The sequence below is a fragment of the Doryrhamphus excisus genome, linkage group LG3 (genome assembly GCF_037039965.1).
Source record: "Doryrhamphus excisus strain RoL-2023G ecotype Guam linkage group LG3, RoL_Dexc_Guam_v1.1, whole genome shotgun sequence".
Classification (NCBI taxonomy): Eukaryota; Metazoa; Chordata; class Actinopteri; order Syngnathiformes; family Syngnathidae; genus Doryrhamphus; species Doryrhamphus excisus.
The window spans coordinates 8,418,156-8,444,905 of NC_136359.1; the positions used below are offsets into that span (position 1 = coordinate 8,418,156).

Consider the following 26,750-nt stretch of genomic DNA (forward strand, 5'->3'; position numbering starts at 1 on the left):
GGGGTGCTGGAGCCTATCCCAGCTGTCTTCGGACAAGGGGGTACACCCTGGACTGGTGACCAGCCAATCACAGGGCACATATAGTCAAACAACCATTCACACTCACATTCATACCTTTGGACAATTTGGAGTCGCCAATTAACCTAGCAATGATTTTGGAATGTGGGAGAAGGAAAACCCGGAGAAAACCCACGCATGCACGGAAGAACATGCAAACTCCACACAGAGATGGCCATGGGTGGAATTGAACTTGGGTCTCCTCGCGGTGAGGCCTGCGTGTTAACCACTTGGACCGCCGCACAGCCCTCCATCAAGTCAATTAATACAAAAATGTACATGCTTGGTTTAGGCGCTTACATTAAATAGTAGTCATTGTTTTTTCCGCTGAAATGTGTGCAAATCTGCCTGTGAGGTTTTGGTGATGTGTTAGCACTGTGCGCTTGTCAGCCAATTTGTGCAGACTGCACTTGCCTCCGCCCCGAATTGGCCAGGTTGGAACTGCCGAGCTTTCTCTGCACCTTTGTCACGAAATTGTCACTACATCAAGCTGACTCCTCCCCTGGTGCGCCGTCAAGCCCATCTCGGCATGGTCCAGTCTACCAATTTACCAAATTGGCTGCGCACAGTGGTGCACTGGACCAAATTACCACTTCGTGAGCTGTGCCACGCGCCGCCACCATGTGTCACCTACGTATGTGCTGCGCAAAAGCGGCAAGATGTTCCTTGCTCGATGCTCTGTGTGCATCATAACAAAAAAGTACATTTGAATGATTACTTTGTGCATTAAGAATGTTTCATCTTGAAGGTTTCATTTATATTGGCGTTCCAATTAATCCCCGCCTGTCACTGTCACTGTGAGTGGAGATTTGAAAATGGGTCTCTCTCGAAAAAGGTGCATTCAGGTGTATCACAAAACTCAGAGGACACAAGTTGCCGCTGTATTCAGGGACACTTGTAAATCACAGCATACACACACATGCAGCCCAAAGTAGTATTTACAAAACTCTTTCAGGGACAGTGGTCACTACAGTGGACAGCTATTCAAAAGCTGTTTTCTCCCATATGAATGAGTCTTAATGTCACAGTTGCGCATCAGTCACTACAGTGGACACTTGTGTCTTATGCCATTCATTGTTCAACAACAGTGCAAAAAAAACGTTCCAAAAATAAGATGGCCGAAAAAAGTGCAGAGGTGCTGTGCAGGGGCGGAATATCTGTCCATTCCTTCTATTCTAGGAGACTCTTGCAGGGAAAAATATTGGGACATCAAGCAACAACTATGAAGTAATATAATTGTTAAAATATCCAAGTATTGATTTTGTGATTGGAGGAAATTGTGATTGATCATGTGTCCACTAAATTGGACATTGTGCATCGGGAGCTATATTTTGACTACAGTTTATAGTATCGCTTCAATTTGGTTATTTTTGAAAATACTTCATTTGCAGTAACTTTTTGGCTGCAAATCAATTGAATTGTTATTATAACTATATTTTATGTATTTTAGTCCACTATAAGAGTAATTACCATTGTCCATATGGCTTGTAGAGGTCAGGTGCAGATCTTGCTACCAAAGCCTACAGAGTAGTCCAGCAAATACCATCTGACTCAAGTAAGGATGATGTCAGTGGCAGTGATGATGAATGGTTACCAGAAAAAAAGAGAATTAGCAACTGGCATCAGTAGTGACAGTGAAGTTGAGGATGCTGAGAAAGATGGGGATGCTGAAGAAGTTGAGGATGTGAAAGCAGCTCAGGGATGTGAGGATGTCCTACCTGACAAAGCTCAAGAACACACAAAAATAGCAGACATGTCTGGAGAAGCAAGACAATGAGTTTGAGGGAGAGCTGACTCCTTTTTAGGTGAATATTGAGGGAACAGACCCAATAGAGTTCTTCCTACATATATTTCCAGAAGATCTGATTGATGAAATGGTGCTCAAATCAAACCTCATTTCACTGCAAATCGTGTATTCATTAAAAATTGCAAATTGAAGCAGTTTCGATGGATTAAGAAGTACAGTAAAGTCTCGTTATATCGATATTGTCGGGAGTCGGAAAAAATATCGATATAACCGGACTGTCGATATATCCGATCCTGCGCCGAACTGCATTAAAAATGGGCAATAATGCACTCGACATTGTTCTATAGTATAGAACAATGTCGAGCAGCTTAAATCAATCTTTGCTTAAGGATTTCAATACCAAAAAAGAACACGGCGAACGGCTGCTTCCAGTCAACTTTATTTTTCACACTTCCACCACCAGAGCACAGCACACACACCGATTCCTGCACTTCCTGGTTCACAGGTCATGCTCAACCCGCCCCACATAGCTGGCCAAACACATGCCTGCAACAGAAGAACCAACTGCGTTCGTGGTTTCTCTCGTGTGTATAGAATCTATACACACAAGAGAAACCACGAACGCCAGCATGTACATATGAAAAACAGTGATTATGGCAAGCGATAAAAAGATATCTGAATACAACACAATTAAATACATGTATTTGTACGCTTGTGTCTTCGTTGGAATAGGTGTGTATGCTATGTCAGTTGGTTCTTCTGTTGCAGGCATGTGTTTGGCCAGCTATGTGGGGCGGGTTGAGCATGACCTGTGAACCAGGAAGTGCGGGAATCGGTGTGTGTGCTGTGCTCTGGTGGTGGAAGTGTGAAAAATAAAGTTGACTGGAAGCAGCCGTTCGCCGTGTTTTTTTTTGGTATTGAAATCCTTAAGCAAAGATTGATTTAAGCTGCTTTTGTATCGATATAAGCAGACCAAATTGGCTGGCGGGAGATGAAAAGGGCATCGTAGCAACCGGATTATCATAATAACCGGGTATCGTACTAACAGAACTAATTATATCATAAAAGACTAGAAATTTGCCGGGAAATGAAAATAGTATCGTAATAAGCAGTACTTCGATATAACCGATATCGATATAACGAGACTTTACTGTAGTAGTAGTAGTAGTAGTGGTAGGCATCAATGAGGAGGCCTCATTGTTGTGGTTGGAGTTAATTAGACAGTAATAACAAAATGAGTTAATTTTTCTTTGGTTAAATGTTTTTGCAGTACATTTAGCAGTTTTGGAATATGTTAAAAATGTTAAAGATCAAACACAAACATGTTTTATGCTGTGTACAATATGTTTTTGTTTTTATTGGTGTCACAATCTGCATCGCCTCCTGTGTGACAGTTTTTGTGTTTCACTGTTTGCCTTAGTTCCGGTTTTCATGCTTTTATTTTGTAGTATTTCCTGTGTTGGTCTCTTCTGTGTCCAGTCACTTTTACTTTCCCTTTCTACTCGCACCTGTTTCTAATTTGATCGTCTTATTTAGTTCAGCCGGGTGCGTCTGTTTTTTGTTGGTTCATTGTTTGTTCTTTGCATGCCAGTGCTGCATTCACCGAAATTCTAGAAATAAAGCTAAGCTTTTACCTGCACCAGTCGCGCCATCTATGCATCCTGGGGTCGCATCGCAACACCCGCATGACGAACCGTGACAATTGGTTTACTTACAACTATATTTCATCAGTCGTTCAAATGCATCTTGTCCACTCTAATGGAAATGTCACCAACTCCATGAAAAATGTATGATTTTTAAAAATGAAAGTGATCATTTTTTTTCATGCCTGAAGTGTCACAAAATGTCACCAACTCCTTAAAATGTATGATTTTAAAAAATGAAAGTGATCATTTTTTTTCATGCCTGAAGTGTCACAAAAACACTTTATTTACAGGTTATCATATGCATGCATGAAGGGGTTACAAAACCAACCAGTTGTTGCTCATACAACAATAAGACAATGTTACAAAATGTTGTACTTATCACAACAGCAATGTTAACGAAACCTTTGGACTGATACTGTTTTATCATGATTATTAAACTTCCCTCTTCAATTTGCTATGAAATGGATATGCAGACTTAAACAATAGCCATCCTCAGTGCATGGACAAAGAAGTGAAGCTCAAATGAAGTCCATTCAAACTAAATGGATTGAAAGGGAAGGATGCCAACATTAAAATGGAATAAAAGATATGTAGGATGATAATTAATCTATTTATCAGTGTTCATATCAAACTTTATCCTAGTGTCACCATGCAAATTAAAAATGTGTGTTGCGCTACTCATTTGTGTTCCACTTGCTGTCATGTTGTTTTCAATGAACTCATCGGCTTCTTGCCAGTGTCACAACATTGGTTCTGTTGCTGCTGTGTTGTAAGATATAATTTAACACTGAATGTGGTTATGAGTTTGCACTTTCTCATGCTTTCCAAATTATTATTAAAGTTGAAAAATGCATTTGTGATACTGTTTGTAGTCCCCGGCTGTAGTTAAGAGTATATTATCATTTTGATGCCACATTACAGACTTTTTACAAGCTATTCATCAGTTACTATTTATTTACTTTTATTTTCCAGTCGAAATGCAACATGGCGTTTGAAGACATGAATGCTGTGATCTCCTTGACAACCCTGTTTGTGTATAATGCATGCATGTGTGTGTGTGTGTCTTGCAGGGGATGTTACACTGGGATCCACTGGCCTATTAGAATGCATTAGTGCTGTAAAAGGTAAAGGTCAGTGAGTTACACAACCTTGTTGTGTTTACCTGGCCTAAATACCAGTCCACCCTACACCTGCTTCTTTGCCTTTTCGTCTTTTTTAAGTGGAAAGTGCTGTGATTGACGTATGCAAAAGAAAGAAAAGAAACTGTAATTGCAGCGTGACTTGATTGAAGTGTACCCACTCACAATCCTCTCACATCTCCCTTCTTGTTGTTGTAGGAACGTCAAAGGCTGCAGGATCCTGATTTTGCTCCACTTTTTTTTTTAAAATCAACTTCCCCTGCTATCCCTCTGTCAAGTATGGTATGCATATATTGAAGCGTTCCTGAATAATACATTTACCCAACAAAAGGTAATTTATAGGAACCTGCATGTCGCTTGCCATTTACAAGTGGAGAACCCCACTCTGACCCTGTCAGCTACTCTGTGATGTGCTTCCAATAAGCAATGAGCTAGACCAGGGGTCGGCAACCTTTACTATCAAAAGAGCCATTTTACCCCCTCGCTCACTGAAGAAAAATAGAATGGAGCCGCGAAACATAATTTAACAGCAGAATATAGGCGTTGCATAGCGGTCGAGTGGGTAGCGCGCAGACCTCACAGCAAGGACACCCGAGTTCAATCCCACCCTTGGCTATCTCTGTGTGGAGTTTGCATGTTCTCCCCATGCACGCCTTAAGAAATGTGTAGCAACATGCTCACATCCAGAGCAATTTGCTAGTCTCCCAAGATTTTGATTGAGGGAATTTTGGGATATCACAGTAGAGAAAAAGTGGAGTTGATCAAGTACTCTTGCTAGTATACGGCCTCACAGAAAGTCGGATTTTGTTCAAAAGATGCATATTTTCCTCATTTGGGTGTTAAAACAAATATTTGAGCATTGCAAAGGGAGCCACAACAAAGAGGCTGAAGAGCCACATGCGGCTCTGGAGCCGTAGGTTGCTGACCCCTGAGCTAGACCTTCTCCACTGCAGAACTTTAAACTCAGACACATCTCCACTAAATGGATGCGGAGTGACAGCCTGGCTAGGTAATTACCACAGACTCAGAGAGACAATCAAAGGAAAAGAGAACTACTGCTTATCGCGCAGGCTTTGTATGTTATATAGTGAACATACCTGTATAGAGCATCCAAAATAAAGTCCCATTTATTGCTAGAGTCATAACAATAAAAAAGGCTGTAGATAGTATTTTTTTAGTCGTAAAGTTGTGGTATTTAACAAAATTCCAGAAAATGTTAGTACGAGAAATAGTACTAAAATATAGTACTGAAATAGTACGAGAATTGAAGCACAGTACACTGTGTAGTCAAGTGAGGCTCACCTGTCATAATGAAAAATAGCAAAACAACAAATATTCATTCATTAATTTTCTACCGCTTTTCCTCACGAGGGTCGCGGGGGTGCTGGTGCCTATCCCAGCAGTCTTCGGGCGAGTGGCGGGGCACACCCTGGACTGGTCGCCAGCCAATCACAGGGCACATATAGACAAACAACCATTCACACTCACATTCATACCTATGGACCTATTTGAAGTCACCAATTAACCTAGCATGTTTTTGGAATGTGGGAGGAAACCGGACTACTGGAGAAAACCCACGCATGCACGAGGAGACCATGCACAGGAAGAACATGCAAACTCCACACAGAGATGGCCAAGGGTGGAATTGAACCCTAGTCTCCTAGCTGTGAGGTCTGCGCGCTAACCACTCGACCGCCCTGCAGCCCAAAACAACAACTAATGATAACAAAATATAGCTAATATGTGTCCATTTAACTGGATTCTAATGTAACCCAGGTCATTATATTTTCAGAGCATTGAATCTATCGCAGCTGCAACTGTTCAAGTTGTCTTAGAAGACGTTTCACCGCTCATCCGAGCAGGCTTCATCATCTTCATCAGGAGGTGATGAGACTTTCACACCAAAGTATCAGAACTTTTCCTGGAGAAGGGTGCTTGGACTTCATCCATTCATCCATTTTCTATGCCGCTTATCCTCACTATGGTCACAGGTATGCTGGAGCCTATCCCAATTGCTATCATTTGCTGACAACAGACACTAGTGCGTGTGTGTGTTCCGTCGGAATATACAAAGCAGAAAGTGTCCGGTTATAATACTTGCAGTATGTTTGAATGTTTACATCCTTGAGGCAGCTGGGGGAACCCGCTGCCATCATTCCCTTTAAGTTACATTGAAGGAAGTGCCTGGAAGCTACAATAAATATAGTCACAAGAGACTTTCTTTCGTGTTTCTTCGGCTTTCCCAATGAAAAAGTCATGTCACAAAAATAAAGTGGTGACATTATGTGAATAAGAGTGATGTGCCCACTAAAAGGCCCAGGTACCAAATGCACCGCCTGCCACTGGTGAATAAGTTACGTTACGTGAAGTTGGGGAATTACAAGGTAAAACAAGTTCAGAGAAAAAAGTTGCAATGTTGCAACAAGGATTCATTTCAGCAAAAGGTCTGAAAGTTATAGTACAAAAATACAGTTTAAAGTGTCACAGGGTAAATCAGAATGTTAACGGAATTCATCATAATATTGTATGGAGGGGAAAGGCCACATATTACAAGAATAAAGTAAAAAAAATAACAATAAGCTAGGAGCTAGGAGACCAGAGTTCAATCCCACCCTCGGCCACCTCTGTGTGGAGTTTGCATGTTCTCCCCGTGCATGCGTGGTTTTTCTCCGGGGACTCCGGTTTCCTCCCACATTCCAAAAACATGCTAGGTTAATTGGCGACTCCAAATTGTCCATAGGTATGAATGTGAGTGTGAATGGTTGTTTGTCAATATGTGTGCCCTATGATTGGCTGGCCACCAGTCCAGGGTGTATCCCGCCCAAAGACAGCTGGGATAGGCGGTAGAAAATGAATCAATGAAAGTCACATTGTTTTTTTTATTGTGAGAAAAATGTTGTAATGTTACAAGAATACACATTTTTGACCCGGTATTACTGTAAAATTAATGAATCGTTCATTCGTTCTAACGCTTATCCTGACGAGGGTCGATGGGGGTGCTGGAGCCTGTCCAAGCGGTCTTCGGGTGAGAGGCGGGGTACACCCGGGACTGGTTGCCAGCCAATCACAGGGCACATATAGACAAACAACCATTCACACTCACAATCATACCTATGGACAATTTGGAGTCGCCAATTACCGTATTTTCTGGACTATTAGTCGCTCCGAAGTAAGTCGCACAAGGCCAAAAATGCATAATTAGGTTGGAAAAAAAAAAATACATAAGTCACACTGGAGTATAAGTAGCATTTTTTGCGGGTAATTTATTTTACAAAAACAACTTGACCAAAACATTACGTCCTCTTGGTAGGCAAGTGAGAATAAAAGAATAGGTGTAAGATATGCTAACACAATGGTTATTCACCTACACAAAAAATAAACATGGACATTGGACACAAAGGTGTCCAATGTTAATGTAACAGCCAACCTATGAAAAAATGTGGTAAATACGGTATACAGTATTACGGTAACCGAGCATGTTCTTGGAATGTGGGAGGAAACCGGAGTACCCAGAGAAAACTCACACATACACGGGGGAGAACATGCAAACTCCACACAGAGATGGTCGAGGGTGGGATTGAACTTGGGTCTCCTAGCTGTGAGGACTGTGTGCTAACCACTCACACTTCTAAAGTGTGCAGGAGCAGGGCTTCAGGTGAAATGTCTGAAAGGGGTACATGACACAAAAAGTTTGGGCACCAGTGCTGTAGATTGAATAAACAAAAACATTAAAAAAACGTGGAAATCATTTCAGTGTTTTGGAGTAAAAACAAATCACATTGTGCTTCACACTTTGTGCCTTAAAGAGGGTAATGCTCAGTCGGGACTGACATAGAATAAATATGTGTCCAATTAAAGTAACAAAAACAATTAAAACTTCTAATAGTTATGCTCGACAAGACAAATCTCCCACAATATTGTTGTAATATAACGATCCATGTCAGTTCCTTTGAGCCGAGATTGTGGTTTAAAAAGGAGTTAAATCCTATTTATCAGTCCACGCTGCCCTCACGCCTGTAGCCCATGGCGGAGCATGTCAATTGAGAGATGCTAATGAACACTCTCTCCTCAAAGTGCTGTACTGTGGTTGACATTTTGCATCTGTCAGGAACTCCAGCAAGCCCTACTCCCTATTCCTACAAATGATGAACTCAGCGCTCTGCTTTCAGCCCAAGGTGAGCCATTGGAAAGTGTATAATATCTAAGCCTTGAAACTCAAAGTTAATCTACCACAAAAAAAAAAACGTAGATCATCAATGTTCACCTTGCAATGGTGGAGGATGGATGGAAACGTTTAGGAATTACAAAATCTCACAGGCTGGTCCTCTGCATCAGTGTGAACTGGCTTGGAAATGATTGTTCAAGCATTCAATGCAATTTTTAGGCTGACTAACAAGTCATGGGACACTCTGAGTCGACGTTTAAAAAGGTCCTCTACGACCTGAAGTGAATTTTTAACAATGTTTTACAGCAGTGGCTTCCAAAGTGTGACCCGGGGGCCATTTGTGGACTGCAGCACATTTACAAATGTAATTTAACATTAAACATTTTTTTTTTTTTAAATCCCCCTCGTAGACCCACCACCTACGGGGGCAAGCATAAAGGTCTGGTGCATTGTGTGTTGGGTTGCGGACAAGGGCGGGTGCCTGGGCGACCGGTCTTCAGCGGCCAAATCTGGTGCTCGGGACATGGCCCGGACACCTCCCTGGTGAGGCCCCGGGGCAGACCTAGGACAAGCTGGAGGGAAGGCTGGGCTTCCCTACTCGACCCGGATAAGCGAAGGAAAATGGATGGATGGACATTTTTTTAATTACAGAAAAAGTAAAAAAAAAATCAGTAACTTTACAAGAAAAAAATGGCACTAAAAATGAAGGTTTTCAAAACCTCGGCCAAAGTGTGGATCTGGACAAAAATACTGTTATGTATTTGGGTATGTACATAAGGAACCACAGTTATGTTTCCAAACGTCACAGTCTGTGAAAAAGTATGCTGTGACATCACACGAGCGACCTTGGATCCAAACAACATGGATGTCATTGGAGCTGTGTGTTGGTTGTAGCTATTTTTCAAGCGCTTTTTTTCGTGCTTGTTTTTGCAAACCCAAATACTACTTCACATTGAAAAGCAGAAGCATTTTGTGTTGGCCACTTTCCCTGAAGGAACCGTTCCATGTCCAAGGACAAGGCTTAAAATAGGTCTCTGTTAGATCGGTATTAAGCCATAAAAAGGGCAACAAGGTGTCATTGTATTGTATGGTCATATCACCTCATACTTCGGTATGTGACAAAAATAAAATAAAAACTTAATGTAGCGTGTACAATGCGCTATTACATTTAATATTAGCTTTAGACACTTTAATTGTAATTGTAATTTCTAGGCTAGAATCAGAAAAATCCAGATTTCGGCTCTGGGAGTGAGATGGAAAAGAGGCGAGCACACAATTTGCAGCAGTGGTGGTACCATATATTATAAAGTGAAAAAACCAGAACAATACAAATTCACAACACTAATTTACAAATACATTTCAATTAGCTCAATTTACAAAACGCATTCATCTCATACTGAGAGTCCCAAAACATACAACAGTCCAGTGGTCCAGTAATCGAGTGTCCAGAGGTTCAGGAGTGGAGGAAAGGAGTGAAGTTTTTATGAAGGCCAAAGAGGGACAAAAGGGAAATGACGGCTGCAAAGCCTCCTACCAGCCCGGTCAGAGCAGAGCAGGTGGGTGACAGCTCATCAGTGAATCTGGCCTTCAAGCTTCCAGGCATGTTGCCTCAATGCAGGGTTCCTAGCTTGCCATCAAACCTAGCCTATGTAAAATAGGACCAGCAGACATCAATTTATGTGCACACATTCTAATTACATATATAATACAAGTCGTATCATAACTTCAATTGTACAATATATTATCATTTATAATAAATAATTGCACTTATGTATTATTCATTATAATCAAACTAGTATTAATCTTATAATCCAATTAATCAATTGAGAGAACAGTGACAGACAAAGGTACTAATAAACGGTGCTAATGCCGTTTAGCAATGAAATGTCAACACTCACCAATTCCATAGGTGTGATCGAACACTGCTCTTTTTAGTTCAGCGTTGCGTCGGTGGACGGCCCCTATATTCCATGTGTACCATGTATGTTTAGACATTTTCCATTTGTAAACTTCAACAACGAAACTTTTTAAATACCTGCAGCGATTCTCTCCATGCGTCTCTCACCGCTACCGGTGTGTAGTCCCTTCCGGACTATATATACATGTCACTGATTGGCGGCGCACTGTCACGTGACTTGGTGAGACACCGTCACGTGACCTATTGACGTTGCACCCCGAAACATTGTACGCATGGTAAATTTAATTAATATTTATATAACTTTATTTTCCATCTTAAATATTTATATTTATTTTCTATCTGGGTTACATTAAACTATATTAGGAAAGCAGGAAGTGAACAAATGTAAGAGTTACTGATTGTAAAAGTACTAGATGGAGGGGTAGGATTTAATAAGCTTTGCTTCTTCCTACTCCTTTTGGACATGTGGAACTGTGAACTGATTATGGGATGCACTCAATTGTAATCTGATGCATGTTCAAATGAAATTAAACCATTACCATTACCATATTGTACTGCTGATTACCAAAGAACAGAAAGCGGTAGAAACAAACTGATAAAAGATGAGAGTCTAATTTTTCTTTTCAGTAGGTTTCCCTGTTTATATAGCATATACAATCCAATTAGACAATCCAAATAGAAAAATGGCCATAGAAGCTTGGCCACAGGAAATAGCAGCAGGATGCTCACCTTTTTGACGAGTGACAAGTTACTTTTACGTTTACGGCGTAAAACATTTCCTTTTACATTATCATTACTAGCAGTGGTTTGGAACCCAGGTACAAGAAACACAAGAAATAGTACCTGGTTTTCCAATGGAAAAGCATTAATAGTGAGTAGACGGAGCACCATCTGCTGCTTCCCCAATGCAGGTGGACTGTAGCCAGCTACATTTCACTCCATTATTTTGGATCCCCACTGAATATATATAAAAAAATATAAAAATGTACATGACTAATATAAATCCTTGCTATGACAGCATAAATGAAAAGAGAGCATTATTATATCCGCAATGGCACAGTCTTTGGTTTAGATCTTGTAATGGCTCTTATTGCACTGTGCAGGCGTACACAATGTGACCTGTGAATGCACTGCAAGCATGGGACCTGCATTGTTGGTGTGCAGGATGGCTCAGTGGGAACAACAGGGTGTGTGCCTGCAGCACGGCCACAGGGGGTTGATTTCTGTTGGAGCACAAACTTTACTTGTTAGTTTACTTTTTCTATCTAGCAGGCATTTATACTTGCATTTTATAATGTTGGTAAATAACAATATAGGTGGCAAGGAAGTAGGGGAGTTGGCTGAAGGGGCGTGGCTGTGTTTCCTTTTCTGTTATTCTGCGGTATCAGATCTAAAGACAAAAAAAAGAAGCTATGTTTTATCATTGTGTGTTTGTTTTTTGATGATTTCTGTTCACTTTCCCACTTTTGTGTCAATAATTCTATCTGTTAAATGAAAAATCCTTATATATTTTCATGCAATACTTCTTTATCATTATTAGAGCACCTCTAGACATGAAATAACACCCCTATAGTCAAATTTACAGTGATATTACCCAATATAATCCATATCATTTAAAAAAAGCCATTTTAGACGTAAATAAGACTCACATGTGTTTCAACACAGCAAAGCCGAGTTCCAACTGCGAGGAATAACAAAGGACGTGACAACGTATTTCCACATAGCAGCTGTGCTGGAACGCCACTTTCTCTCATACCGCGGTAGCGGTAGGACGAGCAATTTTAATGGTTTTGAAACTGTGACTTATTCATACCGTGGTATACCTAGTTTAGCGTTACCCTAACAATGCAGAAACATGGCCGCAAGATGAATCAATAGCCTTTAATAAACATTAAACAAGCTCACACAGAGCAGCAAAAAACAAAAGACATACGTATCAACAGAAGAGTGGAAGTAAGGCCCGACTAACATAAAGTCGAAGGTGCAACTCCGGATAGCTAATGTGAGTGACAAAAAGGAAACAAGTCACTACAGGAAGAGACAATAAGGTATTACAATTCAGGTATACAAAGTCCTAACCATCAAGTGGAGGTTTGAAAATAGAAAAATGGGAATAGATGCTTGGCCACAGGAAATAGTAACAGGATATACAGCAGGGTGCACAGATAAGTTCTGCTTATGTAAGATCTTGGTACATTTTGTCCCTTGGATCCAGAATAGAGAATCTAGATCAGATAGGTTTTGTTGAATACATAGTTTAGCCATGTAGAAGTGAATTAAAATGCTGCCCCTCTGAATGGCATGTTTTTCCCCCCGATGAATCTGTTTGATTTTTATTACAATAGCTCATGACAGCAACAATGACAGGTTTAACCAGCGTGATCTAACAAAAGCCAGGAAAGGTCAATGAATTTCAGTGAGAAAATACTTTTTCTCTCATGCGGAGGTTCCTTCAGATGCTCATCAAATAATCCCTAAAAAGTATCTCGGCCTTTTATTGTGGCAGCCGTCCAATCAGCGGAGATGAGCTGGTTGAAATAGCTTTTCTTCCCTTTGGAAGCCATAGAAGGCATCTTTATCACATTGGATTTTTGTTCAGTATCCAGTAGCCTTGTGAAGATAAACGGTAAAGAAAATAGATGGATGGATGGATGTTAAGGCAGCGAGAGATTGCCACTAACTGCCAAGCTTTGGAGAATTGGAAAAAGGAAAGCGGTCCTGGCCGATCAGTATAATATGGTCACCGAGAGGAATATTTTATATATCGGTTACCCAAATAGTCAATGAATTGGATTATTGATTAATCGTTGCAGCTCTATTGCTCAGGCACAAACATTTGCACCACTACAAACAGAAGACGTCTCCTTTCATAGAAAGAATTTTTGTCTGCTGTTTTTGCAGTAGGTCATTAATAAAAGTAGATTCCTGCTGTCACACTGAGGATCTCGGACTCTTGTTTTTGACACAGGTCATTAAAAACTCCTGAGTGCTCCTGTCATATTGTTGGAAGAATTGTACATAAAGTTATTCTATTTTTACTATATTCTTATGACCTATTTTTACTATATTCTTATGACCTATTCTCTTCTACCCACATGTGTTTCATATCACTCACATGGCAAAGTAAGATTAATGTTGTGTTCTTGCACATGTAGTGTACATTATGATTAGAGAAAACAGGACGTTCTCATAGCAGATAGTTTAATCACATCCTTGAGAGGGAATAGCTGCACGCGTCAGAAGTAGATGTGACCTCGGTGTGTGTGTGTGAATGTATGTGTGTGTGAGTATGTCCAGAAGATTGTTTTAACTTGTTTAGTTAAACCCCCCTTCCCTTAGAAATTGAAATTGTAACTAGGGCATCCCTAACTAAATAAAAGGCAGGAGAAATGGGGACTGTTCAGAGTTGGTTGGGAGGATTGTAACAGTGCAGTCTCCATCATCTCTCCTTGCAAGTAAAAAGAAACTCACCTCTCTGTGTCTTCTTTTGTACAGGCAGTGTTCTTTACAAGTGTTGGCGTTTAAACCTGACATTTATTTTGGGCCTTCGAGCCGGATTCCAAGACACCTGACAATCCCAGCGGGCAAGCGAGATCCAGGCAAGACTGTGGCCACAGCATTAAGACCCTTTCCGGGACTGGTCCCTCTCTTGCGGGCTGGGATCCGAAGGTTGAAGGAAATCCAGAGACACAGAGATTGTGAGTACAAATTTTGTTTAAAAAGAATGAAAGTGAGAAGAAGTAAAATAGAAGAGAATAAGTAAAATAGAAGAAGAAGAAGAGAATAAGTAAAATAGAAGAAGAAGAGAAAAGTAAAATAGAGAAAAAGTATAAAAAGAAGAAGAAGTACAAACCCTGACAATTCTAGACTCTATCAGGTCCGACAGTTAAATTCCATAGGTGGAGTAGACGCCCCTAGTTGAAACAGACTAGTTAAACTCTACGTAGGATGGCGGAGTCCTCTGGGCTGGAAATAAAAAAGACGCGCAAAGTGTGAATGTGAATGTACGAATGAAAATACAATTACCACTAGGTAACTGTGTTTTATACCAAACCAACAAGAAACAAATGGTGAGCCTTTGTGGATGCTTGTAGGCAAGAAAATTCCACCTGAAAAGGTTGAAGAGAATTTTACCACAAAAGGTTGTTGATCACCATCTTGTTGAAAATAACCCCAGTGTTAGAACACGACAGGTGTTAAGAACCACTGGGTCCAAATTTAGTTCAAAATGGGGAAGGGACAAAGTAAAGAAAAACAAAAAGTCCTTGAAAAACTCTCGTGCAAAGAGGATAGTCTAGCAGTAGACCCCCTATATTATTGGATAAAACAGCACAAATTCAACGGAAAATTATCCACAGCATGTATTAGGGAGTTACAACAAAACATAAAAAAGAAATGTAAGCAAAACGAGAAGAGAATGAAAAAGAAAGTGAGTTGTTTGGTCTTGTGGAAGGTCAGGTTATGAGTGGCTTGGTAAGTCAGGATAAGAATAAAGATAGACAGATGGTACGTGGGAAGTGTGTGAAGGGCAGAGTTGGGATAATATTGTGAAGGTTCAGAGTAAGTTTAGACGGGAGGAGGAAAGATTATGAGCAGACACAAGTCTGGATAAAAAAAAAAAGTAAAAAATAAACAGGAGAAGGAAAGACAGCAGAAAGAAAAAGAAAGTGAACAGAAAGAAAAAGAAAGTGAAGAGAAAGAAAAACCCGTAATGTTTCATAGGAGGGAAGATAATGAATATTCAGGTCCTTACAACGTGTTGAGGCAACAATTGGAACAGCCAGTGGGAGCATCAGCACCAAATGAAGAATTAGGAGAGCAACCCCCGCAGTGTACACCTCAAATGACAGACGTAGGATTAGCGAAAGGAGCAGCACCTGTCATAATTAGACCCAAAACAGAGCATCGTCCCAGGATAAAACAATACCCTCTAAAATCAGATGCAATGGCAAGAATAGAGCCAGTGATTGAAGATCTAAAGAAGACAGGTGTACTAATAGAATGTGCTGACTCCCCAGTAAACACACCAATATTTCCTGTGAAAAAGGCACCTCCATCAACAGGGTGGAGGATGGTTCAGGACTTAATAGCAGTAAACAACGCAGTAATCCAAAGATCGCCGTGTGTTGCAGATCCACACACGCTGCTGAATTCGCTAAATCCAAAAGCGATATTCAGCATGACTACGCTTGTCTTAACAAATACAACCAGAACCAAATGATCAACCAGTAGTATAATTACAAGTACACCTAATAAAATTAAAATACATATGAAGGAATAAAATCAGCAATAGAAGATTTGTTAAAAGCTAAAATCTTAGTAGAATGTGATAACCCACCATGTAACATCCCTATTTTCCCAGTGAAAAAAAAAAAGTGCCACTCTCTGTGGGATGGAGAATGATACAGGACAAGTTGTAAATCAAGCTGTGGTGGCGAGAGCACCTTGTGTGCCTGACCCACACACATTGTTAAATTCTTTACCAACAGATGTCACATGGTTCACCGTAGTAGACATCAGGCATTCTTCTCCATTCTAATAGAGAAAGAAAGTTCAGTTTCGCATTTACGGTTGCAGAAAAGAGAAAAATAAATAAATAAATAATATATATATACACGTATACACGCTTACCACAAGAATATTGTGAAAGCCCGACAATTTATTCACAAGCAATGATGGCCAGTATGTCCACGTTTGAACCCCCAAATGGAAGCCAGAAATTATTATATGTAGACGACATCCTACTAGCGTCACAAGATAGGAAGTCATGTGAAGAAGACACAATAGCCTTATTGCACCATTTAGTGAAAGAAGGCCATAAAGTGAGTAAAGACAAATTACAATTTTGTAAGCAATCAGTGAAGTATTTAGGCCATCAGTTGACAGGACAAGGGCGAACCATTCTAACAGACAGAAAACAAGCAATCTTAAATGAAGCTAAACCACGTTTAACACTTGAGCGATGCACCACGCTCAACCCAGCTACCCTTCTACCATTCCCTGAGGAAGGCCAACCACGTGATTGTTATGAGCTAACAACACAAACTGCAAAGTGTAGACCAGACTTATTAGATCAGACACTAACAAAAAAGGGGTGATTTTATAGATGGTTCCTCAAAGAAAAAATTTGGGAAAAACAATAACAGGCTATGCAGTCATAGCGCTTACAGAAGCATGCACATTAATGAAAGGTCAAAAGGTGACAATTTATACTGATAGCCAATATGTATATTCAACAGTACATATCTTTGCACAATATTGGCAAAACAGAGGTATGATAACATCAACGGGAAAACCAGTAACTCATGCAGGATTATTAACAACTTTACTAGAAGCAGTGCAATTGCCAAAAGAAATTGCTGTATGTAAATGCACGGCACATACTAATAATTCGGATCCAATATCTTTAGGAAATATGTTCGCTGATAAAATGGTAAAACAAGCGGCACTAAAGGAACTGAACCATCTTAACACAGAAAAAATTACAAGTACACTTTGAGATCCTGGCAGACATGTAACAACAGAGTCCAAAGCAAGAAATTGACCACTGGCTAAGGAATAAAGCAACCCTGGACAAAAATGTTAATATGTCGACAGATAATAAAACAATCTTGCCAAAAAATTGCATAAGTGGGACGCCATTTTGAGCCATGGTTTTACACATGTCTCAACAGGAGGGATGTGCTGTGGCACAATAGTGTGCTATTAACACCCACTTTACTACGTAGGGATTGAATTCTTATTCAAAAAAAATTTGTAGAGCGTGTTTAACGTGTGCAAAACACAATGCCCAGGGCAGCTTGCGACCTCGGCGTGGCCAATTTCAAAGAACCACAATACTTATTTCAAGAAATACACATGGACTTCATTGAACTCAATAACAGTGAAGGGGAAAAATTCTGTTTAGTGATAATAGACTCATTTTCAAAATTGATAGAACTGTTTCCTACAAAACATCCAGATGCACTAACAGTAGCTAAAGCTCTATGCAAAGACATAATTCTGTCACGGGCGCGCTCGACGGTGTTGCGGTGCGACCCCAGGATGCAGAGAGCAGGACCAAATGCAGGTAAATTATATTTATTTAAAGCAATAATTGCAGCAGCAGCGAAAACACAACTCGACTTGCTGACGGACAAACCAACAATAATCCCACAAAGGGGAGATGCACACACCTGAACTAAATACAAACACAAATTAGGGACAGGTGTGAATGATTACGGCAACCAAGGACGACAGGACAAAACAGGAAATTAAATACAAAATAAAGAGTTCAAAACGGAAACCAAAACCTAGACCGGGAACATAACCAAACTGTCACGGGCAAACCCACGCAGAGCGTGACAGTACACCCCCCTCAAGGACGGATCCCAGACGTCCGAAACAGTTCAGAGGGAAGGGTGGTGGGGGGACCGGAGGTGGGTCGCCGACGGGACCCTTCAGGGGGCCGGCCAGGGCGGCAGGCCCGGCGGAGCCAACAAGACCCCTCCACGTGACGGAGGGAATGGTTGGGTCGGTAAGCACCCTCCGGGGGGCGCCCTTGACCAAGAGCGAGGTAGGCATCCTCAGGTGGGCGCCCTGGGTGCGGAACCTGGGCTCCGGCAGGAAGTCTAGAAGCCACAGGCGTCCGGCCCAGACGCGGAAACGGCGAAGAAGCAGGCGTCCGGCCCAGACGCGGAAACGGCGAAGAAGCAGGCGTCCGGCCCTGACGCGGAGACGGCGAAGAAGCAGGCGTCCGGCCCTGACGCGGAGACGGCGAAGAAGCAGGTATCGTCCCTGCCAGAGCCTCTCCATCTGCTCCAGCAGGCCCTGCTCCTCGTCTTGCCGGCGGAGTGGGCTGTGCCTCCTCACTCCCCCCGCAGGTGGCGCCATCCTCCCTTTCTATTGGCAGGCTGGGCTGTGCCTCCAGCGTAGCCCAGCAGGTGGTACTAGCCCCCCCCTCTCATAGGCGGATCCCAGGCGCCGTCATCAGAGGGAGCCGAAACCAGGGAAGGGAGGAGGGAGGCTTGGAGGAGGGTCACTGGCTCCTCCAGGTCAGCAGTCCCGGCCGCAGCCACTTGTTTAGGCTTGAGGCCGCGCGGCTTGGGCACGGGCGGGATCAGGGATGCCACGCAGCTTGGCACGGGAGCCGGGTCTTGGGAACCCCAGTGGCTGCGTGGCTTGGGCACAGGCGGAATCCGGGATGCCACGCAGCTTGGCACGGGAGCCGGGTCTTGGAAACCCCTGGGGCTTCGCCGCTTGGGCACAGGCGGAATCCGGGATGCCACGCAGCTTGGCACGGGAGCCGGGTCTTGGGAACCCCAGTGGCTGCGCAGCTTGGGCACAGGCGGAATCCGGGATGCCACGCAGCTTGGCACGGGAGCCGGGTCTTGGAAACTCCTGGGGCTGCGTGGCTTAGGGACTGGAGGAATCTGTGGAGTCACGCAGCTTGGTGCGAGAGCCGGGGTTTGAGGAACCTTGAAGCTGCGTGGCTTGGGGACTGGAGGAATCTGTAGAGTCACGCAGCTTGGTGCGAGAGCCGGGGTTTGAGGAACCTTGAAGCTGCGTGGCTTGGGGACTGGAAGAATCTGTGGAGTCACGCAGCTTGGTGCAAGAGCTGGGGTTTGAGGAACCTTGAAGCTGCGTGGCTTGGGGACTGGAGGAATCTGTGACGCCACGCAGCTTGGCACGGGAGCCGGGTCTTGGAAACCCCTGGGGCTGCGTGGCTTGGGCACTGGAAGAAACTGAGACGCCACGCAGCTTGGCACGGGAGCCGGGTCTTGGAAACCCCTGGGGCTGCGTGGCTTGGGCACTGGAGGAATCCGGGGCGCCTCGCCACTTGGCACGGGAGCCGTCGGGGAATGCACGACGGGCTGCAACTCGGCAGCAGCGAGAGGATTGAGCTGTGCCGTGGCGTGACATGGCGAGGCGGAAGAGGGTGGCCACACCTCTTGGCGACATGCCGTGCGTCGGCGACGCCGCCGCGTCGGAGGGTGTGCAGCGGGTACCGGGAACACCGACGCCATGGGCACTAGGGTGCCGTCCGGCCCCCACACCATGGTCTCCAGTTCCTCCGGGGTGTACCTTGCACACTCCTGCTCCATCGCCTTGAAAAACTGCCGGGTCCAGTTGTCGAGCTCCGCGAGATCGTCGTCGGGTTCATCGAAGCCGGCAGGGCATGAGGGCGGGTGCACCTCGACTTGGCGTGGAGGGGAAGACGAGCTTGGCTTCGCTCTGTGGCGCCGCGGCTTGCGTCGGCGTCGCGGAGGATCTGGAGTGTCGTCGGTGGGTCCGGGATACAACCACGCCGTAGCGACGAACATGTCGTCCGGACCGCGCACCAAGTCCTCCATCTCCCATGGCGGCATCGCCATCTCCTCGTCCTCCATAGCCTTGAGGAGCTGCCAGGTCCGAAAGTCGCTCTCCGCGAGGTCGTCGTCACTTGGTGGGATCATTCTGTCACGGGCGCGCTCGACGGTGTTGCGGTGCGACCCCAGGATGCAGAGAGCAGGACCAAATGCAGGTCAATTATATTTATTTAAAGCAATAATTGCAGCGGCAGCGAAAACACAACTCGACTTGCTGACGGACAAACCAACAATAATCCCACAAAGGGGAGATGCACACACCTGAACTAAATACAAACACAAATTAGGGACAGGTGTGAATGATTACGGCAACCAAGGACGACAGGACAAAACAGGAAGTTAAATACAAAATAAAGAGTTCAAAACGGAAACCAAAACCTAGACCGGGAACATAACCAAACTGTCACGGGCAAACCCACACAGAGCGTGACAAATTCCACGCTATGGTATTCCAGAAAAAAAATTACAGTGATAACGGCACACATTTCGTAAATCAGATAGTAACAAGAATAGGTCAAGCATTCCATAGACCTAAAAAATCATTGTGCCTACCACCCAGGGAGTGCAGGGTTGGTAGAAAGGATGAATGGGACAATAAGATAAGAAAAGAAAAAAAAGAAAAGAAAAAAAAAACAGATTGAGAAAGTGCATGGAAGAAACTATGACTAAATTATCCATCTCCATCTTAGTATTTACCCTAACTGTACCTATTTGCGTCATGATAATAGCATTGTGGTATCTGCTGTAGATTTGTAGCTCCTCAACAACCTTCAGAGGAAGTCCGGCTACAAAGGGGGCTGTAATTCTAGTTTGCAGTCGTCTCAAACCGGTGAAGATTGTCCACAACTCCGTTGCGTTATTAGGAGGGGTTGCAGGCCTGCTGGTAAGATGATCACTCAGACGCATAATAAAAAATAAATAAATAAATAAATAAAATATATATATATATATATATATATAATTAATTAGCAGCAGTAGGAGGACTGATCGGAGCAATAATAGTGATGTCACTGCTACTATGGGAAAATAATCTTAACATGCAGAAAAGAAGGGTGGGGGAACCTAACCGATCACAAACACAGGTCGACCTAACACCCTGGATTATTAAGTGGGCATACAACAACTCCATATGTATGACCATAGCCCCAAATTCGACTACCGAACTCCAAATACCCATATCATCGTTGAAAGGATTTACAAATAGACATCAGGTGTCAGGGGAGACATATGCTAGTTATTGGTGGTATGTTGCTGGACACGTGTTAGATTTAAGTTGGGACACATTGATTACCACACAGGAAGGTGATTACTGGGCACCTGGTACCACATTAGAAGCCAGGCATTTCCATAATAAAATTATGTTAAAGAGACATGGGGCCATATTAAGTATGACATTTGCTTTTAGGTCAGCCAAGCTCAACCCACATGACCGACCATTGGGCACTATTTTAAATACCTCGTGGTGGGGTTTCCTTTTATGGGCCTACTCTTCTGGGGCAGATCCCTACTTTCCTATAATTATTTGCGAAAATCAAACCATGACCCCTGTTGAACTGCCAATCACAAATAACTACACACGTCACGCTGGAGTTAAAATAGCCGTAATTCGAAATGCAGATGATTGGTTTGATGCCACTACGGGCATTTCACAACAAAGCTATAACTGGCTGCTGCTAGTGGAACAGGTAGCAAAAATGTCAAATCAAGGAGATTGTGTAGTATGTATGGGAGCCAGACCACTGTTACAAGTAGTGCCTTGAACTATGGGAATAAATTGTTTGATCAAAGTAATGAATAAGAAAAAAAAATTGTTCACAATGGGATAAGGTCTATCCTTTTACTTCCACTGAAAAACAAAAACCAGTATTTTCTAAAAAGGTAGCTGTAGGAAATTTCTCATGCATAAACAGAACAGGTGTTGGAATTAAATTAGGAAGATTGAATGATACTCAGTGTCAATCAATAGACATGGTAGACATAACATTCAAACCCAGAATCAAAGAGATCAGTGTCAGGGTGGGACAAAAATGATCCCACCTACATAGACAGTATTGAAGTTCCGAGAGGAGTCCCTGATGAATACAAATTAGTCAACCAGATAGCAGCAGGTTTTGAATCATCGATTTGCTGGTGGTGCACAATTAACAAAAATGTAGACAAATCAACTACATCCACTATAACGTGCAGAAATTAGGAAACAACACTGAAAGAGGGTTCTCCGCCATCCATGAACAACTGTCAGCTACCTCCCTCATGGCTTTCCAAAACAGAATTGCTGTTGACATGCTCCTGGCGGAGAAGGGCGGAGTATGTGCCATTTTTGGTGATCAGTGCTACACGTTCATTCCGAACAACACGGCAGCGGACGGGAGTCTCACCAAGGCCTTAGAAGGTCTAAAGTCCCTTAACAGCAAGATGAAAGACCATTCTGGACACGTCAATATGGGATGGCTTTGGAGACGTATTTGGCAAATATAAACAACTGATAATGTCAGTTTTAATGTTAATCGCTGTATTTGCAGCTATTCTCACCTTATGTGGATGTTGTTGCATTCCCTGCATTAGAGTTTTGTGCACCAGGCTAATCACCACTGCTATCCAACCAATTAAGCAAGAGGTGTCAGAAATGTATGCGCTCCTTACTCCAAAAGGGGAGCCCCAAGAAGACAGCGACAATGAAGACACCGAAACTGAAGAAATAAATGATGAAACATCATGGCATTTTCCAGACTTGCCAGGACTGAAAATCTAAAAAGAAGAGGTCAATGGAGGATGGGAGAATATAGTGCAGAATGAATAAACAGGAGGGAAATGTTGGAAGAATTGTACATAAAGTTATTCTATTTTTACTATATTCTTATGACCTATTTTTACTATATTCTTATGACCTATTCTCTTCTACCCACATGTGTTTCATGTCACTCACATGGCAAAGTAAGATTAATGCTGTGTTCTTGCACATGTAGTGTACATTATGATTAGGAAAACAGGACGTTCTCATAGCAGATAGTTTAATCACATCCTTGAGAGGGAATAGCTGCACGCGTCAGAAGTAGATGTGACCTCGGTGTGTGTGTGTGAATGTATGTGTGTGTGAGTATGTCCAGAAGATTGTTTTAACTTGTTTAGTTAAACCCCCCTTCCCTTAGAAATTGAAATTGTAACTAGGGCATCCCTAACTAAATAAAAGGCAGGAGAAATGGGGACTGTTCAGAGTTGGTTGGGAGGATTGTAACAGTGCAGTCTCCATCATCTCTCCTTGCAAGTAAAAAGAAACTCACGTGTCTTCTTTTGTACAGGCAGTGTTTTTTACAAGTGTTGGGGTTTAAACCTGACACATATGGCATCTATGATTCAGGTTTTTACAGTAAATTTAAAACAGTATAGTATGGCTGTTATATAGAGGATCTTTGACCAGCAGAGCGCTCCACCGTCACTTGTATGATGCTCCCTAACCGTCTCTCCAAATATAATCCAATTAGACCAGTTTCTCATCCTATTAGGCCAACTGAAGTTGATTATTCTGCAACAATAATACTAATTTCCTGGTCCTGTACAGATGATGATTACTGACAGTATATTTCCCTCTCCTCCCACAAGCATGAGCCAATGAAGCTGTAGCTCCTCCAAGTGGACACGTTCAGGATAAAACAAAACAAGATAAAAGATGAGTCAAAATCTGACTTGGATGATGGTTAATGCAGGAACACAGGGCAGGGGATCAGCTCCTCGGTGGCTACTTCAGCCCGACCTTATCCTGTCCTTTCCACCACTCCTACAGACAATAGTATATCCCTGAGTTCACAATCCACTTAAATCAGTTGCAATCAAAACACTGAGGTTACCAAATTACCAATTGGAAAAAAAAAGCTGTCACATTGCACAGGTAGGATTAGGTCAGCCTCGATCGCGTGTGCCACTTTGTTGACATGTGACAAGGCCTTTGTAGAACTCATATTGAAGCAGCCGAGCAAAGACAAACAATAAGGTGAATTTACTTAAAATGCAAATTAGCTCTCTCACACACACACACCTTTCCAGAAGGTCTTGGTTCTTGTATGACTCACACACTTTATTATTGTTTGCTTTACAGGTTATGAAATTGGGGTAATCACAAGCGGGAAGTTTGTGGAAAGTGTGTCAAATCTAATGCCACACGTTAATAATGAGGATGAAATTACTCCCGGTGCCAGCTTACAGACAATATTAATGATCACTCACCGCTTTGTGAGTCGTTATTACATGGCCTTTTAAACTACAGCTAAGAAAATTATAATAGCCAAAAATAAACATGCTGATGTTGTTGAGGAATCTATGACGTCAACAACACAGCTATTTATAAAGCACACATTTTCAATCAACATGATATGCAAAATGTACATTTTGATACATATAAAATAGTGGACACTTAAATGTCATTGCAGCCATTGAGTCTGTGCTTTGTTAATAAAATAACAGCTAGCAGAAACTGCCTCGTATTCTGCTTCTAGTTTTAGGAGGAATAGGAAGACGTTAGGGGAGACGTTCAGGTACATCAGAATGACCACTGAAACCATACTGGTTTAAAAGTCCATTACTGAATTTTCGCTCATTTGAATATCCAAATCAAGAATGGAAATGAGTTAAATCAAACCCGAGTCATGTAAAGAGCCCCACTAGCATGACTTATATAATGTTCCCTTAACATTTTCACGAGCGTACAAACCGTACGAGAGGGGGAGGGGGTTAAGACATCAACGTACGCTTTTTTGAAAACCAGAAAATGTCGATGTCTGTATGTTCGAACCGCGGGACGCAGTCAAATTTTAGCGCGAATAGACTGGTCCCCTGTCGTCGAATGCTCGCGCGAGAGCGTACCAGTCTACGCGATACTCCACGTAGCTCTGCGTGCTTCGTGTGTGTATACAAGAAGTAAATCCTGTGGAAAACAGTTGTTGCATCAGGACTTTTCTACATGTATCATTTGATAGAAAGAACAATACAAAAAGACCAAATTTGTAATACATTTGTATTTTCTTGAAAGAAAAAAGTAAACCTCGGATATATCGGATTCAATTGTTCCCACTGGTTTTGTCCGATATAAGCGAAATCCGTTATATGCGTATACCGGAAAATGTCCGCCACATTCATTACACGGACGCGCAATGCAATGGGAGAACTTTCTTTGATCCATATTCACAGCCAAAGCTGAAGATTATAACATCTTTGTATGAATTATAGACATGTACATGAGCATGTACAACGAAAAAAAAATCTAAAATCTGTAGAAATGCCTTCTTGTTGCTATTAGCGAGGTTTAGAAATCAAACGATAAACGTAAACGCAAACGATAATGACGTCACAGGCTATTGACAAGTCGGCAAGTTGCCATACATTTCAATAGCATGTGACGTCATTATCGTTTGCACTTACATTTATCGTTTGGTTTCTAAACCTCGCTAATAGCAACAAGAAGGCATTTCTACCGATTTGTCTGTAATTCATACAAAGATGTTATAATCTTCAGCTTTGGCTGTGAACATGGATCAAAGATGGATCAAAGGCCACGATGCGGCCATCTGATATATGCGAGGGAAATTGCAACGGGACAGGAGATTTTGTCCGAAATAGGCGACATCCGTTATAAAAAAAATCCGATATATGCAATGAATTTTTATTGGAAATGCATTACAGAAAAATTGGTTCTTTTTTATCTGTTCGTTGTGAGCGAATTTCCGATGTATCCGAGTCCGATACAAATTGTTTACATTTTAAAAGATATTAGATTCATATGTTGTCTGGAATGGCAACATGCTGAGCACAGATAGATGGGAGTTGGATCATAGGAATATAAATCAATACATCGATGTAAATTTTTAAATATTTTTTTTTATAAAATCTTTCCTCACAAACATTTGATATAATTTTTTATCTTGTTCGTGTTCAACACAATGTTGATGGGCAGTGACTAATTGACCAGAGTCCCAAAATACAGCCAGAGAACACTATTGGATTGGATTGGATATGTTCGAATTTCCTGGCTGTATTGGGTCAGTTGGTCATGGACCTATCAACATTTTTCATTTGGGATTGTACTCTTTTTTTTGGGGGGGGGGGGGGGGGTGCTCAAAAGAGTACTCTTTGTACTCTTGTGAAAATGTTGAAAATTATGGATGGCCCCTAAGGGAAGACACTATATCATCACTGTGATGTCAATGAAGGCAAGGAAACAACAATTTAATAACTTGACAGACAGACATACGTTCGGCTAAAAAGGAAGTGAAGTGATGACTGTGCATTATGCGAAGTGTAGGCTGGGTCCTTAGCAATCGAGCACTGGGATGGACCAGTTTATAAGTTATTGTGAGCTCCGTCCATGATGAAAAACGTGTCATAACCTGACGTTACGTTGTCCAAACTCTAACACAAGACGTCACCTGGCAAAAAAAAAAATCACAAAGACCACACTAGCCATGCCAATATGTTAGCTACCCGACACAGTATGATGCCATGACAACTTCCCGAAAGTTTGTTAATGAAGTGGATTAATTATAGTTTTACTTACGTTTATCAGGATTGTTCTGTTTGTGTTCCATGTGGGAAAAGTAACTTTGTGCCAACATTTGCCAAGTAGTAGAGGTATTCGGACTAATGCCAAATTCAGTGAAATTAACAACTGCAACACAGGCTGCAAAACTAATAATTACAAAATGGCTGGTGATACAATTTAATTGCTACTTTAATTTTGTGCT

General features: G+C 42.2%; 1 protein-coding gene and 1 long non-coding RNA gene across 2 annotated transcripts in view; both read right to left on the reverse strand.

Moving 5' to 3' along the window:
* Positions 1-26,750, reverse strand: part of pde4d (phosphodiesterase 4D, cAMP-specific) — a 225,966-nt gene that overhangs the window by 195,673 nt on the left and 3,543 nt on the right. The window lies entirely within an intron of this gene.
* On the reverse strand, positions 9,897-10,833 carry LOC144894433 (uncharacterized). Its single transcript, XR_013627120.1, has 3 exons — positions 10,790-10,833; positions 10,653-10,715; positions 9,897-10,399 (listed from the first exon to the last, which is right to left on the reverse strand). It is a non-coding gene; the product is annotated as an uncharacterized LOC144894433 (long non-coding RNA).